Source organism: Gallus gallus, chromosome 7, assembly GCF_016699485.2.
Source record: "Gallus gallus isolate bGalGal1 chromosome 7, bGalGal1.mat.broiler.GRCg7b, whole genome shotgun sequence".
Classification (NCBI taxonomy): domain Eukaryota; kingdom Metazoa; phylum Chordata; class Aves; order Galliformes; family Phasianidae; genus Gallus; species Gallus gallus.
In genome coordinates, this window is record NC_052538.1 from 8,453,029 (window position 1) to 8,471,941 (window position 18,913).

Here is an 18,913-nt window from a genome sequence, read left to right on the forward strand (position 1 = left end):
TTATACATCCATAAATAGTACCATTAACATAGTAATGGGATCCGAAACTGCAAGTGTTCAACAGAAGAATGGCTTATCAGTCCTGTCCTATACTTAGGATTTTTCACTAACGAGAAGCTTCTGCTCACTTTAATGTAAGTTAATACCTGATATGGTCAATTCAAATTAACATGGAACTGATGTAAAAGGGGTTGGAATTAGGTCTTTCAACTCAGGGTAATCTCTTGGATAGCAAAACAAATACAACAAATATGCCAAAATGCCATCAACAACTTAAAGAAATACAGAATTTGCCCTTATTGAAAGAAGCACACACAATACTTTTCATTTGCATTTCACTTGAGCTAAATTCATCTATGCTAACAGCATGGAGAATTGCATTCAAGTCTTGCTAAAAAAAAAAAAACATTCTTTTTTTTTTTTCCCCAAAATAAGTTTTTTTTTTCACCCCTAACAAGCCAGTAAATTCAGAAAAAATTGCAGCTTGTCAGTTTGACATTGTTTAATTTGTAACAAACTGTAAACAGAGTATAGAAAATGGAAACCCTAATAGAGACAGGCAGAGACAAACCATATTTTTTGTCACAAGAAAAATCTGTGTAGCGAGAAATGAATCATATATATTTGCATTTGTCTCTGTGACATAGCGTTACGTTTAATTACTTATGTGTGAAGGTATATTCCTAAAAATAAATAAATGTTAGTTCAGTTAATTGCAGTCCAAATTCTAGTTAATGAATGAATAGCCTGTGCTCATTCACAAGACACTTCCAATTTACATACTTTGGAAAGCACGTAACACTCATTTGCTTAAATGTCAAATGATAGAATTATCCTGATAAATACCACATAAAAATCAAGAAATACTCATAAAACCTTCAACTATAGCTCAACAATTTTTCAAATCAGAATGTCGTATTTACATAGGGGAATCAAATCAGAATGTCGTATTAACATGTAGGGGGAAAATATCATCCAGTTAATATTTCCACTAAGAAATTGGTCTTATATTTTATGCTACAACTATTGTTAGTTGCAACATGTTAGCGTTTCTTATTCACCATTACATTGATTAGAGCAGCCAGTCCCTCCAATTACTCACTGTTAACCAAAGCTAGCCATAAGGGAAGTTGTTACCAATATTCCCTTGGGCAGGCAGTTTGCAGGTTGATGAGCACTACTATTTAGCCCTAAGTCTTTTAATATTGCCATGTGTTTTTAACATTATCTCTCCCACTTTGAGGTTTCTTTGACAAGCATATAATACACGTGAAAATGACAAGAATACAGTACTGGAGGCCACGAAATGTCTTTGAAAAAAATATATATATTACCAAAATGATTCCAGTAATGTAGCTACTGATCATGAACACAAATAAAAGGTAACAAATCCCCTGAGCTACTGTACATATATGTATACACTGAAATATGTAATTATTCATATCCAAATTACTAAGACTGAAGATCCTAAGCTACAGCCAGTTGTAAGATAAAAATAGAAAGCAGATCTTTGATCATTTCCAATCCTCGTGATACAAATGTAACTGTGTGTCATTCAAATAGGTAAGAGTGACACCCCTGCTGGGATCTCATCCAGATCCTGTAAAAATACTGGGATATACAACAAATACTCACCAAAAGTCCATACTGTGCATACTCCTCACTACTCTGACATATGGAAGACAGTGCTGTGAGTGAGCATCTAATGTGCTGGTTCAAACGTTTGCAACAGCTGGGATTTTTTTCTTTTTCTTTTTCTTCTGCTATTGCTTCCTCCCCATTTACCTTCACTAAGTGGGTGATGTGACACTGAGCTGCTAACAGGCAATTTCAGCTGCTTGGTCTAGCTTTTAACCATTCAGTCACTGATATTTTCCTTTCCCACAAAGCCACCCTACATGGTGTCTAAATTTCACCTGGCAACTTCTTCAGTGTAGAAAATAAACCATTTATGACAAATTTGAAAATGTAGCTAATAAGCACATAACAGAGTCCTTGCATGACTCATTACTGTCCCACTTCTTCAAGTAAATGAGTAAATTTAACATGTTGAATAAAGCAATGACTCAACACATGGTTAAGCCAGGCTTAAATAGGCATTGATGATTCCTGTTTTTAATTATGGCCATTAAGAATAAATAACACCAAAAGTAATAGGGAAGAAAGAAAGTACTGAGGGAAAGTAAGCTGGGGAGAAAGAGAACTTATGAATAACAAACATTACAAAACCTGAAGAAAAAGGAAATCATAGATTCTCTAATGCAAACACTGAATGTTACAAAGAAAACAGAGAAGGAAAGAAAAATGAAAAGCACCTGAGCGAGGGGAGTCACAGAGAATCAAGCTCAAGAACTGCATTAAACTGCAGAGCAGAATCAAAATCAAACCATACTTTTGTAATTACAGTCAGTTTTTATTTAATACCACCAATTATCTAAAATGTGATTCAAGAATGCTTGACTTTAGTGAATTATGTTCATAACTCCTTTATATGTATCATTTTCAAAAGTCAAGTGTACATTGATTGCATTTCAGATAACCAGTTACATTCCTGAAACAGTGAGAAGAAAAAAGCAGATTTAACCCATCTCTTAATATGAAATTACATGGAGTTTGGGCACATTTCCACATGTTCTGCTCCCACCAGGCCTCCACTTACTCAAAGTTACACACACAAGCATGCCAGCATCATGCTGTAGTATAAGTCAGCCCCAGCTACTGGTCCAACTGAGCCCCAGAGAGGGCTAAGATCAAGGTCAGCTCTTCTGCCTATAAGAGTGTGGGTGAAGAGGGCTGTAAGTGAAAACTGGTCACCGTTACCCCTCCCAAACAGCATTTAAGTTTAAGACTGTCGGTCTGTGTGACCATCCTGTCTGCCTCCAGCCCCGATCCTGACCTGGTCTTACTGCATGGCTCCTTGCTGATACTTGGTGCTCAGCTCGAGGCTCCCAGTTCTTAGCAGAACAGCCAGCCTTCATGTACCCTGGCAGCAAGAGTGAACAGCGTGTGTTTCAGCTGCAGTTTCTGGAGCCCAAGATTTAGATAGGAAACACTATAAGTTTATTGTCCTGCAAAGCTTCTAGGGTAGTCTAGTTCATATGTCTCACTTGCCCTTAACCCTATTCTGAACCTCTTCTGACCTGGTGGGTACAAGATCTTGCTCTGACTACCTCAAAGACAACAACCAGAACAACCTTAATGAATTACTTTCTTTTCTTTCACAACCTTAATGAATTACTTTCTTTTCTTTCTGTGAAACCCACTAGAAAATTTGTGCTCTGAATATTCGTTCTGAAAATCTGTTGTTTCGATGGCAGTTTAAAAAGACCACCAGATCAGAGAGTGAACTTAAGGTTGCAGAACTCCATACAGACTGGTTCTCTCCAAGCTCTTGGAGTATGGCAGACATCACTCCTCCCATGCTGAAATAGGAGCTGGGCGTAAAACCATTGCTCTTATGAGGTGTGGTATCATTTTCCTACAGTCAGGACTCAAGCTGTAAACAGACCGAAGACAAAATCTGTATCATATAAAGCAGATAGAATATTGATATTAATGGCAAAGCCCTTGAGAATATATATCTGAGAGTTAAACCAGGAGACTAGCACTGGAAAACCTCAGTTGTATCATCAAGAGGTTTCCTTCATCTTCAGTGTTTTAGTAAGGCAAGCCTGGAAAAATTACCTGTTTCCTTAAAGACCATCCTCCTGTGGCTGCTGGGAAGCTTATCATGCAAATTTGCTCATTCTTTTATTCCAACTGGTTTTGCCTCTAAAGACACTGCAGGTGGCAATTCTCTGTGTCCTTTGATGAGAGAACAGACAATGGTAGGTGTCCTGTGGCTGCTGCTTGTAGGAGGTAGCACAGAAACAACAAGCAACCTGCATCTGTTGTGCAAAGTGTTTGAAGATGAGCTGTCAGCAGATGCATTTTGATCAGAGACAATGAGGGAGCACTTCCTAAGGCATTTTTCTTTGGGTATCTGTGATGGAAACTGTTGAACATGGAAAGGTTTCCCTACTAAGCTGCTTCCACTTTTTTTCCCCCCTGCTCTCTCTTAACCAGTGGGCTACAGGGAACCCTGAGGCAGGAACTGAATGTGCATGTGAACAGTTTTGTAAATAATCAATAGATAGATACAGAGCATCAGGAAATTAAATTAATATCTCTAGCAAGACAAATGACAACAAGAAATCAGCATCTTGGTTTGAAAAACTGATGTGAGCTTCAGTAAGATAAAAAACAACTCAGATGTCTCATAGGGACACTTCATATCCAAGTTTTGAGAGCCATGTTTCCAGACATTTCAAGGCATTTGTTTTAGAAGAAAAATCAGATTCCAACAGATCAACCCCCCAGTGCTGAGATGTTAAAAACCCAGGGTGGAAATCCTCCCATTGGTTTCACATGGATGACCCACTCACTGTTGGATGTTCAGCACTGTAAGAGTGTTTCACGTTTCCTTCAGCTGATTTTACTTTCTCTTTTGCTTCTGGGGTAAACCAATCATCGATTTTTTTGCTGTCTTAGTTTAACATAGGTCAGAAACATCTTTCAGGCATCTAATTCTAACCTCAGAATGTCGATGATTGGTCTTGTCAGTAATCACCCTTTCTTGAGTAAAACTGCTAGCAATAACGCTCCTAACAATTAGGAGATTTATTTTTGCACATCTCTGACAAGGAAATCAAACTTCAGGTACTAAGATGGATGTTAAGTTTTAGTGATCACATTGATCATTTAACTCACATAAATTTAAACACTTTCTAGAGGTCACTTTTCAAATGCTCTTGGCAAACCTGGTGTCAGTGTTATGCTCATGTTCTGAATTCACGTAATTGTGAGTCTCTGCTTAGGAAGAGATTTCATATGCACCTAAAGTAAATCATTTTTCAGCCAAAAACTCTTGTAGCTTTAATATTTGACAGGGAAGAAGGAATTAATTTTTCCTCCCGAAGATCATTTATTCATCAATAATTCCATGTTGGGACAGTTGAAATTCTTTTCTTTTGATTCTAGTTCTGTTCACTCAATGACTTCTGCTGAAGCAATTTTGGAAAAACTGTAATAGAAATTACAGGAGCATGAATCTTTCCCTTCCCTAAAATCAAAACAATATAATACAGGTCAAACTCAGCATCACAAAGAGACTGATTTTTCATTTCTTTCTTTGAAAGAAAACAATGTTTAATCCTGGCTGATCTTCTGGGGGAAAATCTGTGCTTAATTTCCACTAATTCACCTAGAGCTACGTGGTGAAAACAGGGATGGTGATAACAACAGGAATATAGTCTGGGCTTTAAATAGCAACATTTTCCAGTCTAACCCTGAGCAGTCCTAGCTCTCTGGAGGAAAGATAAAATAACTCACAGCTGATCTTGCAAGCCTGCAGCAATGGAAAAAAATGTTCCTGAATCAGAGGCTGTTCAGGAGTGCCTGAAGCACACTGGAAGGCACAAATCCAATAAAACAATAGTGTATAAGTACAGAGTGCTTGAAACAGCGGGAGAAAGAGGGAGATTTGCTTTGCTACCAAATGAGATATGCTGTGTGCTCCAGTAGTCCAATTTACAGTCCCTGTGTGGGAGGATGAGAGGCACCTCATGGTTAGCAGGGCTCAGACCTTCTGGTCTGAAAACTACCCCTCAAGTCCAACACTGACTCTTGGAGAAGTTTACTCATGAAAGGTGGATGAGAGTTTAGTTCCAATAGGTAAGAGCTTATTACAGCACTGTTTATATCAGTAGATTCTTTTCTACTCACTTTAACAGAGGTAAGTTATATTCCATCCATTCCAGATATAATGACTGTTTTCTTTGACCTCGCTCTCAACACTGCAGTGATTGAGTGATGACACAGAAGGTGTATAAAAGCAATTAGGTCACAAGGTACACTGAAAACTAGGGGCCACAAACAGAGCATTTACAAAGGCAAGTATAGGACCAGTTCAGGATATATTTCTTTTTCAGGTGTACTCCCTTCCCTACAGATTTGGAGCTCAGAAAATAAGCTGACATTAGGGAGATTCCAGCTGTTTGTCAAGGTTGAATAGCAACTCAAAAAAGCTATCTTAGCCATGCCACTTGAACGCACAGATGGGGATTACAAATCAAGGGCTGCAGAAAAGCAACAAGATCAGAAACTTATTAAAAGTGCCCAAAAGAAAATACTTCAGACAGCAAATGCCTGAGGACTGTGGTGTAGACAAAGCAGCTTCTGTTGCCCACGGCGAGCATGATTTTGCCGGGCACCTTTTGGATGCAAATATGTCCATGGGCAGTCACCTGTGAGGTGCAGTGCTGGGAGCCTTCCCTTCATTCATTTGCATTAGCACAGCCATAGCAACTCAAAACATTTTACTAGTGACATCAATAAAGCTAACATAAAAATCCCCAAAATAACACATTAAACAAGAGCAGTGGTGCCAGGTAATATCCAAGCTAATGCACAGATTCTCTAATGGTGGAAGAGTGAAAGTCCTGTTGTGAAAAATCTTTCTATCCTGTTGAAAAATATCAATACCACATGCCAGGGCTGGCACTCACCAAGAAATAAATATTGATTTCCCTATTTCCTTCTGTAAAAATGGCAGACAAAGACTTTTCTAACTCTGAATCTTTTCACTGTTTCAGGGTTGACAGATTCTGTTAGTATTGAATTTTTATTGTTTCATTGTTCTCTTGCTTTCTGCTGCTCCTCCCAACATACTGTCTTAAAACATTGTTAAAACATTTATGGAGGGTTTTTTTCCTTTGTCTTTTCTTTATTCTTGTGTGTGTAGAAGACAGGACAGAAAAAGAGTAGTTGAAATTAATATACCACTCCCTGTACTGCAGTTCTCTGTCAGGTCTGATTAACCTAATTTTAGTATTACTATCAGGAACACTGTAGCAATTTCTGGGGAACACGTGGTGCTAGCAATAAAATATTTGTATTTTAAGAAGCATACTTCCATGCAGATCATGCTATATGACATACACTTGTTTTATAATAGTAAAATGTGGACACTGTTTTACACACAATTCAACTAATTGCAACACAAATCTTACTTTCTGTTCAGAAGAAACTGTAATTTCACCAATTACCCAATGAGTGTAAGACGCCAAAGTGAAATAAAAAGTCAGGGAAATATGTAAGCACATGTGATTCAAATGATCCAAACATTAAGCAGAATTTTGAGCACTATGCAGAGGTTAAAGGCAAAAAAGTTTATCGTTGTTTTTTTTCTGATGGAATACCTACTATTCTTCAATATTAAGTATATGTCATGAAAAGCTTACAGAATAGTTACTCATTTTCCTGAAGGTCATCCAGACATAGTAAGTTCATTTAATTTTCTTGACAACGGATCTAGACTTGTTATATACTCTATGAAACATGACAGCAAGTGACCAGACCTCCCATCCATTTCAAGTAAATATGATTTTACTACTGAAGAGCTGAGAGAGAGAAGATTTAGCCACGTGATCCAGCCATACTTATACTGGTCCCAGGACAACAGCTGAAGGGAAAGCTTTGCAGAAACATCCACATCAGATAGAGATATACCAGAGCACACTGATTCGGACCTGGCCTTACTGTGTGCACAAAGCAGGCAGAAGCATTCAGTTGCAGAGGAGCCTGCAGGTCAGCCCTATGACCACGCTCATGGGGTTACATCTTACCCTTCCCTGAAACACAGAAAAAGCTAGCAGTGCCTGGGGTGTGTGGTGTCTGCCCTGCGCTCCCTCAGACGCTGGGGAGGTGGCCGGGCTCACAGTCAGAACCCTGGTGGGGAAGATATGACAGAGCACAGCTCTGTGGGACATCACACAGACTCATTTCCTGGCATTTACTCATATAAAAGCAGCTGGGGGATAAGGTGCACAACTGCCATGCACTCCACTCAGCTCCTGCTTGCTCAAGGCCCTGCACTCTCATGTTCAATGTAGGTATGAGGGCAAGCATGGATCTGTGTGTTACTGTCTTGTCAGGAGTTTTTAAAACATATAAAGAATAATTTTTTTTATAGTTTCTTTGCATGTTCTGGTTATTTATTTTTCTTTCATGCCACATATTTGCTAATTTTATTTCTTCTCTTGCACTTTTGTCCAAGCCAAATTATCCATGATCCTTTTCATTTTTCATTTATCTGGACAGAACACCTTCTATTCTGCATGAATTTCATAGGGAACATCAGAGGTGATTTGATTTTTCTTGTCACATTTTTAATTACTGTCACCTATCTTATGATATACAATAGAACAAGATCTTTGGAATTACAGATGCAACTCCCATCTGGGAATTACATGTATGCAGACTGACAGTGTAACAAAGGCCCAGTGCATAGGCTTTTAGCACCTTTTCTAGCATTTATGTTAGTAATGCAAAGAGGATGAAGCAGGCAGGTTCACAACAGAAAATTTAAGGAAGTATCACGTTGAGATGGGCAACTGCAGCAATTAAATAGGGTGTCAAGCACATACACTAAGGATAAACAAGCAGAAAAAACTAATTAGTTAGAATTTGTCTGGGAATTGGTGAATAATAAGAGCTATGAATTATGAGACAGCTGTTAGTAGTGCCACATTTTCTCCTGTCTATCTTTTCAGCAATTAAAGTACATGAAGACATTGAACTGTGGCTGATATTTATCCACTATGAACAGGATATTTATACATTATGAAAATGGAAATACAAAAGGTCTCTATGAGGCTTTCTTACTGATATTAAAAGACAGGCATTTTCAAGTATATAGTTACATAAACCATACATTAATAATACTATAATTAGAAATAAATTAAAAGTTGCTTGAGACTTCAAGCAATGGAAAATATGTTCAATATTGTTCCTGAAAAGAACATTGTTCCTGAAAAGAGACATTTTAGTAAGAGAATTGCTTAAAATATTCTTTGTAATTCTGCGATCAGTTTGAATGAAATGTTCAAATATGATGCATTAAAAAAGAGAGAAGTTATGTTAAGAAATTGAGCAGACTTGCATGAATAATTGCAATCTTTTTTTCCTTGAAAAAGTCTGGGAGGGCTGCCAAGGAAACTTTCCCTCTGACAAAAGTTCCTCAACACTACAGCTGCAGAAATAGTAAATACATAAATATTAGTGCCAGTGATAAATCTTATGAAGAATATATCCATATTGAAGGACAAAGTGTTTGTTGAAGCTTTGATTTTGCTCCATTACTGTGATCACCAGTCATTACTAACTGTAACATTTTATGACATACGTGTACCACCTAAGAACTAGACAACGATTTTATAGGCATAACGCAACATAATGAACAACCAACCAAAGACATCATTGACTGTCACTAACGTGGCCAAATCAAAAGTGTGGCACTTCCTCACTAAACAAGGTAAAAACAAGTTAGTTGAATCTATGAGTAATAAAACTCAGAGCTGAGAAAAGCAACAATAATACCAAGCTAAGTAAGTTTTTAATGAAATGGTCTCCTAAATGTTTACACTTCTCATGTGAATGATCCTGGAATAAAAAATGTGCTAGATGCAAATAAGGGTTGAAACTGAACAGAGAGAAGCCTGAAGGAGATAGTCTGGATCAGTCTGGATCCAATTCTAAGCTTTCATTGAACGCTGGTTGCTCAAGCTACACTTTCAGTTACTAGACAGACTCCTTAATCTCCAGTCATAAATTGCCCTTCAGAGGATGTTTTGGATGGCATATTATGGAACAAGTTTGTTATAAATCCACTGATTTCTGCAGTTTACACCAGCTGAGGATCTGTTCCTTCATCATCCAAAAGCACAGATTGCAGAAACCTAATTTACCACTTTTGATCATAGCTGGAACCATCTGACTAATGAAGCTGGAGATTACTTTGAGTGCTCATGCCTCATAGGGAATGAACTGGATGAAAACAGAAATGTGCATATCATCTCTAGTACCATAGAATCATAGCACGGTTCAGGTTGAAAGGGACCCTTAAGATAATTCAATTCCAAACCCCCTGCACTTGGTAATGTCAGACAACTTACAATACATGACCTCACTTCCCTGCAATTTGGTGCTTGGATGTCATAAATTACGTTGTCACAGCAGTAACATAGGTAAATAGAGTAAATAATTGATTCTACAGAGAACTGTTAGAACTCACAATAATAACATATCTGCAGCACATGAGTCACTATTGAAAACTTACACACCTCAACTGCTTCCCCCCATTCCTACAATTACAAAAGCATTCTTTGAAGTAATTTCCTTTTATTATTTTACTTTTGGGCTGCTACTGACTAATAATAATATGATAGGCATTTAAGATGTTGAGTGAGAGTGCTAGTTTACGTAAAGAACCTCACAATGTAGCCATGAAATTATATTTCTTTGATTTTGGTAGAAAACAAGATTAGACTATTTACTTAGCCTGTACTAATAGCATGGATCAAGGTTGTGTTTTTGTTTTTAAAGGTTAAGGGCAAGATCATATACAGTAATAGAATCCCTAACCTCTACAGGCATAAGCAAGTATTGAAAGAACCTCAGTAGAGTAAAGGAGTAGAAAATGTGGCAAATATAAAATTGAGAGTTTCTTTAGCAAGCCTAGCCCAGAAAGCATGTGGAAGCAAACACTGATAATAGTTACTGGTGAATATACAAGGTATTATAACACTATCAGTGCTACTGCAGTGCATTTTACCTGAGCTCTACTGACTATTCTCAGGACTGAAAACCACAACCAGCTTAGCAAGTTGCTACTAGGGTAGCAAGCTGTGGTTAGTACACTCTCTCCAAGAAAGAGGCACAGTGAAATATCTTCGGGCACCTTACATGATCACCATGGCAGAGAGGATGGGAAAAAAAAAATAACACAGGAATTTACGTTGAATTGAAAACCAAATCTACGTCCAGACTAGTGAAGCATTTCTGGAACTCCTGCCCCTTGACTGCTAAGTACTTGGAATCTGCTTTGGCTCAGGAGTAAGCTACGAGACCATAAACAGGACGCAAAACCTTTACCCAGAGTAAATACAAACAAGCTCATCGGAATCCTATTGATATATTGAAGATTAATCCCTATAGGCTTTACTTGGCTTCCAATTTTAGTTGCCCAACTCTGTTAAATAGTGCTAATTAACTATGCTAATTATCCATGTATATCTTGCACATGGAAAGAAAATTCTTTCGCTTTTCCAAAACATTTTCATTTTCAACTCTGTCACAAGTATTGAGATTGCGCTCTGTAGGTGGGCTGGAGGCAGGTGGGCACAGACCACTGGCCAAACCATTAGAAGTGGAAAACAATGCTGGTGCTGGCATTCACAGCCATCCTCATGCGGGCAACCAGCAAGGGTCTGCAGAGAGAAGCCTTCATGTCTGGACATGGGCTGAGAACAGGGCAACACTCCCAGTGGGCAGTCTGACACCTCTACAGCCCTGGAGATGTGAACCTTGACACATGGCCTTTTTTTGAATTAGAAAAGAGTATTACCTAAAGCATTACCTTCTCCCAAAGCACTACACACTTGTGGGCCCCCCCCTTTTTTTCTTTTTTAAAATATGTTCTTTAACCATCAGCGTATTCTTTACATTACTAAATATGCCATGGAAGAAAGCCAATGTCCCAACACAAAAAGCAGTTTCCCCATTTGTTACAGTACCCCTTCATTGCCCTGAAACAAACAAAAAGAGACCCAGTTTAGACAGGCATTTAATAATGAAACTGTAAGTAGGTTGGGTACACAGAATTCCACGAAATCTTCAGGAAATGCACATTACTTCTTGCATTTCTTACTGAAAACCTAGCTCAAGTGTCCTCACAGGACACTGATAAGGAATAGTCAGGAATTCATGTAACCAAGGTATGCAACATTTCAGGACCACTAAGTTACCCCACATTTTGGTACATGTTTGTGTTCAGTAAGAGATACATCTGCCAATACATAAATTCTTAAACAACTGTAGATTACGCAAGAAAATTTGAATCCTAATTCCTGCAGTTTGCAAGGACAATTATCTTGATGCTTTTTCTTCCCTGTAATGTCCTCTTATAATGTCTGTGTTGGGTTGCAGATGTTTCTAAAAGGTACAGCTAAATGATACTAGGATACATCATTACTTTGTACCTGATCAGAGATCGGTGGTATGAACGTAAATTCAGTGAATTAAATGAATGTTGCTACAATACAATAAATGTTTTTTTCCCCCTAATTGGCTAATCATCTCCATTGTTCCAGCACTCTGAAGCAAAAATTACACTGACAATTCGGAATATATTTACCATTTAGGAAAGGTAATTTGGCTGTGACTTTCTGTATGTGAAACACATCATTGCCTCATTTGTGGCTAGAACCGTTTGAGATAACAGGTCAATACACTACAGATTTTAAGACTAGTAGAATTCACATGCTTTCTAATAAAGGAGTTATTATGATGAGGCAGCGTAAGACAGACAGAAGCTAAAATACACAGAAGAGAAATAAATAGGTGCAGATGACAGTGCTACATGAGGTACAGCAAATGAAGGGAACAACAAAGAAGCAGATTGATTATTTGAGAACAGATGGGAAGAGAGAGACAAGGAAAGCATGCAAGGGAAAGAAAGTGAGATGGGGTGGAAACATGAGAGAGAATGCAAGAAAAATAAGCAAGAAAGTGGAAAGGTATCCACCTAAACAAGAAAATAAGATGAGCATGGAAATGCTAAGCACAAACAGACTCACGTTTTTATAGACTTAGAATAGGATGTCATTCTTTATCATACGAATGATATTGATCTGAAAAGCAACATAACTGAAATGATAAAAAAGTTTGAGGTAATAACCCCCCCCCCCCCCAAAAAAAAAGCCTCTGAAAGCACATAAAACAGTTTACATTTGTGGTTTTCATACCTTACTAGAAAATATGCTGGTAGCATATGCTGTTTAAAGAACTGCAAATACTTAAAAACCTGGGCTATTAATCCAGCTCCTAGATTCAGCACAAGTGATGAAAGGTAGCCATGTGTTTAGCTAGCAGAGGTATGAATCATTTCAGGACTAGTAAGTCATCCCACATTTTCATAAGCCATCTGTTCAGTCAAAGAGCATTAGGTGCATGCAGTGCCAATAATTCTTAGATTTAGCGATTATATTCAGAACAACACATCATCAAGAACAGCAAAAAAATACTTCTGGATACCCACAAATCTGTTGCACAATATTTTAAATATAGCAAGTGATGGTAAGTTTGAGTGGGCAGTGACAAGCAAGAGGAGCTTTGGGTCTGCTTACAGAACACGCTTTTTTTTTTTTTTTTTTTTCCTCAAATCCCCAGTATTTTCAGAAAAAAAAGTTATGTTCTCTTTGGGTCTGGTAAAAATAAAAAATAAAAAAGTTTTCAGAAATAAGCCTGAGAGGAAAAGAAAAAAGCAGGATGAATAGAACCCAGACTTGGGGTTTTTTGACTCCAGAGTCATGTATTGCAGTTCTCCGCCATATATTGTTATCTGTCTAGTGAACCAATTCCTGATGAGCTACCTTCAGCCTTGACTGGTGTATGGCAATAATACTGAGTAAATAATATCCTGATGGTAATGTTCAGCAGAAGTAGTGTCATCGCTAATTTCAAGTTCTCAAAACACTCAGAACAGCATGTTGCAACTGAACCATCACAGTGGACTGCTTCCTTACACAATATATAATTAGGAACAACAAGGTAATCTACTCATGCCATCAATGCAAATATTGCACAGACTTTAACATGGAATTTAAACGTTTGGGCTTTGAAGATATCAAGCACAATCAACACATTAGCTGAAGTTTAAGAAATTACAGTTACAGTAATCTAAAGACAGAAAAGGAAAGGTACCATCACAGAAAGGAACACACGCCTTCTGAGTCCAGTCTGCAATCTGCTGTATCTTTTTTTTTTTTCCTAGATGTGGTAACAGCTTCCAACCATGATGCCACACCATACTCGCAGATAAAGTGACTCTGTTAGTAAGGAATGGCAGCTCACAGACAGATGCAGGTAAACCATTGCAGCAGGACATATAAGTCGTTCCTCTTTTTGAAAGATATGAGTTGAAGATGTGACAGAAAGACAAATGAGCACTCTCTATTATGTTGGTCTCAATAAATGTGCCTGTATCTTCCATGGTACAGCTTTCAAGTGGTCATGAATTCAGAAAGAGCTAGACAAGTGATTTATAAACATTATAAATAAATATTCACATTATCAGAAAAATGATATTTTATCAAGTAACAATGTGATGAATCATGTCTGAATTAAAACATTAAGTCAAAGCTTAGCCTATAGAACATAATGCTGAACTAAATCCTACTAAAAGCACAAAGCCTAATAAATGAAAATATTGTGACCAGTCTGCTAAGGTGTTTGGATGAAAAGATTGTGTTTAACTCTAGTAGATATGGCCAAAGATATAGCTTTTTGAACTGACCGCTCGGTTCATGTTTACACCCAACCCTAACCTTGCCTCTTACTAATATTCACTTCCTTTCTTCTTTTATGCTGTGATTTTTTCATCTTGTCATATTTCTGGGGAACATGACAAGCCTTCGGGGAAGCTTAAGATTATATCACCAATGAACAAAGCCTTCAAGTTGTGCAGGTCTTATAGTAACAATATTGTATGGTCAGGCACAGAATACAGCATCTTAGCAGAATGAATTTTTTCTTCCTTATACGACAAATTAAATTGGTTCTTTCTCAAAACAATTTCTTCTAAACTCAGAAAATCCAGAGTACCCGAAGACGCAATGAGCTTTAACTGATTTAACCCAGAACATTTTCACTGTTTTTTGACAGTACTATTTGGATGTTACATGCTAACTTCAGTACAGATTAATAAACTGAGTTGAGACAATTGGGTTGGACTCACAACCTAAAGGTTGTATATACCAGTTTCTCACTCACCAATTATTCAATTGCACATATACATGCAGTGTTTGGAGCACACCTACACCTTTTATTTTGATGCTGCTTTTATTCAATAGGTCACATCACAGTGTTCCTTCCCGAGATTTTTTCTTTAACCATTTCATGAGATCTGAAAAGTCCTTTCTAATTGGGACTGCTTCACAAGAGTATTGGAGAATACTTCCTCTGCCTCCTTGTAAGAGGCTTGGTGATTGACTTATTGCTTGCAAATGAGGATTTCAATCTCCTAAGTCTGGAAAAAGTATTAAATTCCTCTTTGTCTAGAAGCACTAAGGTATTTTTTTAAAAGCTACCTCTGACCTCTTTGGATCGCAGGCATGAAAACTGGCAAATGAAAAGCTCTCAAGTTCCCCTACATTTTGTATTTCATTCGATACTAGATGCTTGCTGGAGAAATATGCTATAGAAAGACATTAAGTATCCATCACATACTGTACAAATTGGTGCCAGTATTTTCTAAGCCTAGGTCTCCAGTTGCAATGAACTTTTACAGTATCACAGAACACATCATTAAATACTTTCTCATTTCAATTACAGAACAGAGTCTAAAAGATCACAGTTCAACTCCTTGTTAATGTGATCACTTAGTTCATTGAAACACTACATTACCTACACAAACTTCTTGTTCACGAAGCTCACTGCAGTGATTCACAGCACATCAGTAACTGCATAGTAATACGGAGATCTCCCACATTTCTGCAGTGCAGTCCCAACTGGATTTTCACAGTGAAGGCTTCTCAGAGACTTGTGTTTTGAAATAATGAAAAATCAAATTGAGAGGACCCACTTTTATTTCTTAAGAACAAAGCACATTTCATGGTGAGCCACCACACTACAGCATGTCAAGTTCATTATTCTGTGCTAAAACTTCTACTCATACAGTATTGAAGAAAATCACTGCATTTAGTCATATTTAAATTGGAATTTCCTTATTTTCTGAAAGCAGATGACAGAATAAAAGGATGAAAAATATAGATCTCAAAATAAAGAGAACACTAGTATGAAATTGAAGCTGAAAGTATTTCAGTGCTCTCCAGGAACAGACAGATCAGAGTTCATACAACAGTTGAGCATTCTGAAAGTAACCAGTTATACAGCTTCAAAAGCATTTTCCATGTGCCTTATCCCATGCCACTGTTACAGGGAAAAAGACTGAAAGCAAACTATTACTGAATTCTGCCTCCCACCACCTCTACCTTTCTGCAACAAGACAACCATGGCTAATGGGATGCACAGCATCTCACAAACAAATAGCTAGGAGACTAACATTTAGCTGAATGTTTGGGTGACAGTGAAGATGGACTGCAAAGCACCTATTAAGTCTAGAGGAAAGGTCCAGGAGTTAAGGACTGTTTCTTGACAGAATAAGTTTTAATCAACTAATTTAACTTCCATCAAGATGCAATGACTTAACTGTATTCTGTAATATCTGTAATATTTTTCCTATTTTAGTTTCTGTGGAGGCACATTTCCTCTGTTAAAACAAAATACATAGAAATTATGCTTTATTTATCCTCTCTAAAGGAAAGTAATTGTTTATTTCCCTTTAAAATGAAAGGAATTTCAACAAAAAGATGGGAAAAAAATTATTGACAGTGACTCCTATTCCTGGTAAACATAAGAAACTTACTGGCAAATAAGATTTCTGATGCCTAAGTGAAAATGTGTACACAAAATATACACATACAGAATCTTTCTGTAACAACCTCTCTAACCCTCCCACTTCTAACACCTTAATCCAACTTAGTTTGTTATGTACAGTGCTTCCTTTTCTTCTTCACTAAGTAATACTTGGCAAAGGCTCCATGTGCTTAGGGGTAGATTAGTGTGCAGAGTACAGTGTGTACTGTCAGAAGTACAGGATAAATATAGTTCATCACAAGACTGTCCAATTTATCACCAAGACATCACCAAGTATGGAAGCTGTGTAAGTTACATTAAACTAATTTAAACTCTCCTATCCAAAATAAGAGCTACTATTTACAAATACATGAACTGTGTCTCATGCTTAATCACAGCTTAGTAGAAACTCATGGCTGCCTTGCTAACATGTGAGATAAGACCCCACCCTGTATTATTACGAAAGACAGATCTTGCCCCAAAACATGTCATTCTGTGCAAATTCTCCTCAAGACAGTATTAAATGTACTTTTCCAGAGACCAACTAGTTATGCTGAACCATTATTATAGTATAGAAAAGTTGAAGCACACAGGGTAAAAAGTAGTGGATGATGTAAAAGGGGAGGGAAAACCAGTAACCAACAGGATGAAGAAATAGAAGGAAATTATTTTGGTGGAGAGGCCTTCTTAGATTAAGTCACTTAAACACCCACCCACCCACACACCCACCCACCAGAAAGAGTTTGGTTTTCTTAATCACAGGATTGTTATAGAGATTCCCTTAAATCATAGAACTCCAAAAGATACATGTTTAATCTGATATTCAGACATAGAAATAACAGAAGTTATGTCCCTAAAAAAAAAAAAAAGACCTTTAAACAGAAGAGGCAGGGTCCTGACCTTTGGGACTCTGCAAGTAGCAGCTTCTGATTAAGCTGAGCTGGAAGCCTCTGGAAGAAATAATGGAAAAACTAAATTTTTCAAAATAGCTTGAAGAATAATAAATTTTCAAAACCATTTAATCGAAATAAATGACTAATTTATTGCCAGAATTTTTCATCATTTCTGAATAATATACGTGATGAAGTGTGAGAATGATGCTTGATTAAATGAGGTCCCTAGAGTGCATCAGAGAATATTTAGTCTGGAAAACAGCATCTGCTGTCTCTTTCTTTCCTTTCCTCAATGCTGTGTTGTTTCCACATTTCACAGCATATTACCCTCTTTCACTTTTAAGAGAATGGGACAATATTTATTCAGATTTTTCTGTGGTGACCATACAATGGGTCTTTCAGTGTGCTAGAGACTAAAAAATATTGCTGAATACTTATTTTTCCTGGCTAGAATAACATTAATTATCAGATATGTTCATCAAATTCATTATCTTCTCTTAGTCCTCACAGGTTATACAGATCTAAGTAATTATCTGATACAATTGTGCCAGTAAATTTAATTCAACTGGCTTCTTCCCAGAGAATTTTTTATCCCTCATTTTTTCTGTTCTTAGTTACCAGTGAACTTGATATTGAGAACCTCATTTTAAGAATGGCAGCAATGAGAGTAAAATAGATAAAACAGAGACCAGCAGCTAGAAATTTGACCACTTTTATTCTGCGTAATATCCTCTGGTTTTACAATGGTGAAAGGCTTATACACTGTCCAATACAACTGTGTTGTACACACCACTTCTCAGCTCATTCTAGAAGGAAAGGCCATGAATTGCTTGGCTGGAAAGTCAGATTAAAGTCCAAGTTACTGGAGTTCAGATGCAAATAGTAGTGTAGAATTTTGAACCACAGAAATAATTAAAGTCAGGAGATCCCAAACACCATCAGAACTGAGCTAAAGGAAAAATATACTGGGTAGAGATAATAAGTACTTAAGGCAGTGGTTATATCAAGTTTCATAATTAACAAGTATTTTTCAACTTTTTTTTGAAGCTTCAAGGCAACATAGGAACAAAATGTCACATGGAAAAGTTTTTCTTTTTAAACTTCGGGGACATTATGTTGAAAAAGGGGATCAAATGACAACAGAAGCAGAATTCAAGTCAGAGACTATTACAAATCTTCATCAGAGGCAGTGATTGAAAAGAAGCACAGAGAGAGAGAGAGAAATAATAATAAACAGTAATTTAAAAACATCAGCAAAGGACCTAAGCCCTAAGTAACACACAGAGAAAGAAATACACTGGAGAAGCTGAGAAGATTGCAGAAGAGGAATTGTCTGAGGGATACTGGCTGCCTGTGCACAGTAGGTTCAAAATTGGTGGACTTGCCCTTACCTCTTTCATCCGCTGCATGAGTTCCATGATACTTCACAGACACTACAGAAAACAGAGGGAGGTATGTCAGAGCACAGTAATTGCCCATCAGTTCCTAACTTAATGGGAGAACTCTTG

General features: G+C 37.4%; 1 long non-coding RNA gene across 3 annotated transcripts in view; it reads right to left on the reverse strand.

The window, feature by feature from the left end:
• The window catches only part of LOC107053802, a 200,866-nt gene that overhangs the window by 165,973 nt on the left and 15,980 nt on the right, over positions 1-18,913 (reverse strand). For all 3 annotated transcript variants that reach the window (XR_005861503.2, XR_006939861.1, XR_005861502.2), the window contains one exon: positions 18,797-18,838. This is a non-coding gene — a long non-coding RNA (uncharacterized LOC107053802). The remainder of the gene's footprint in view (positions 1-18,796; positions 18,839-18,913) is intronic.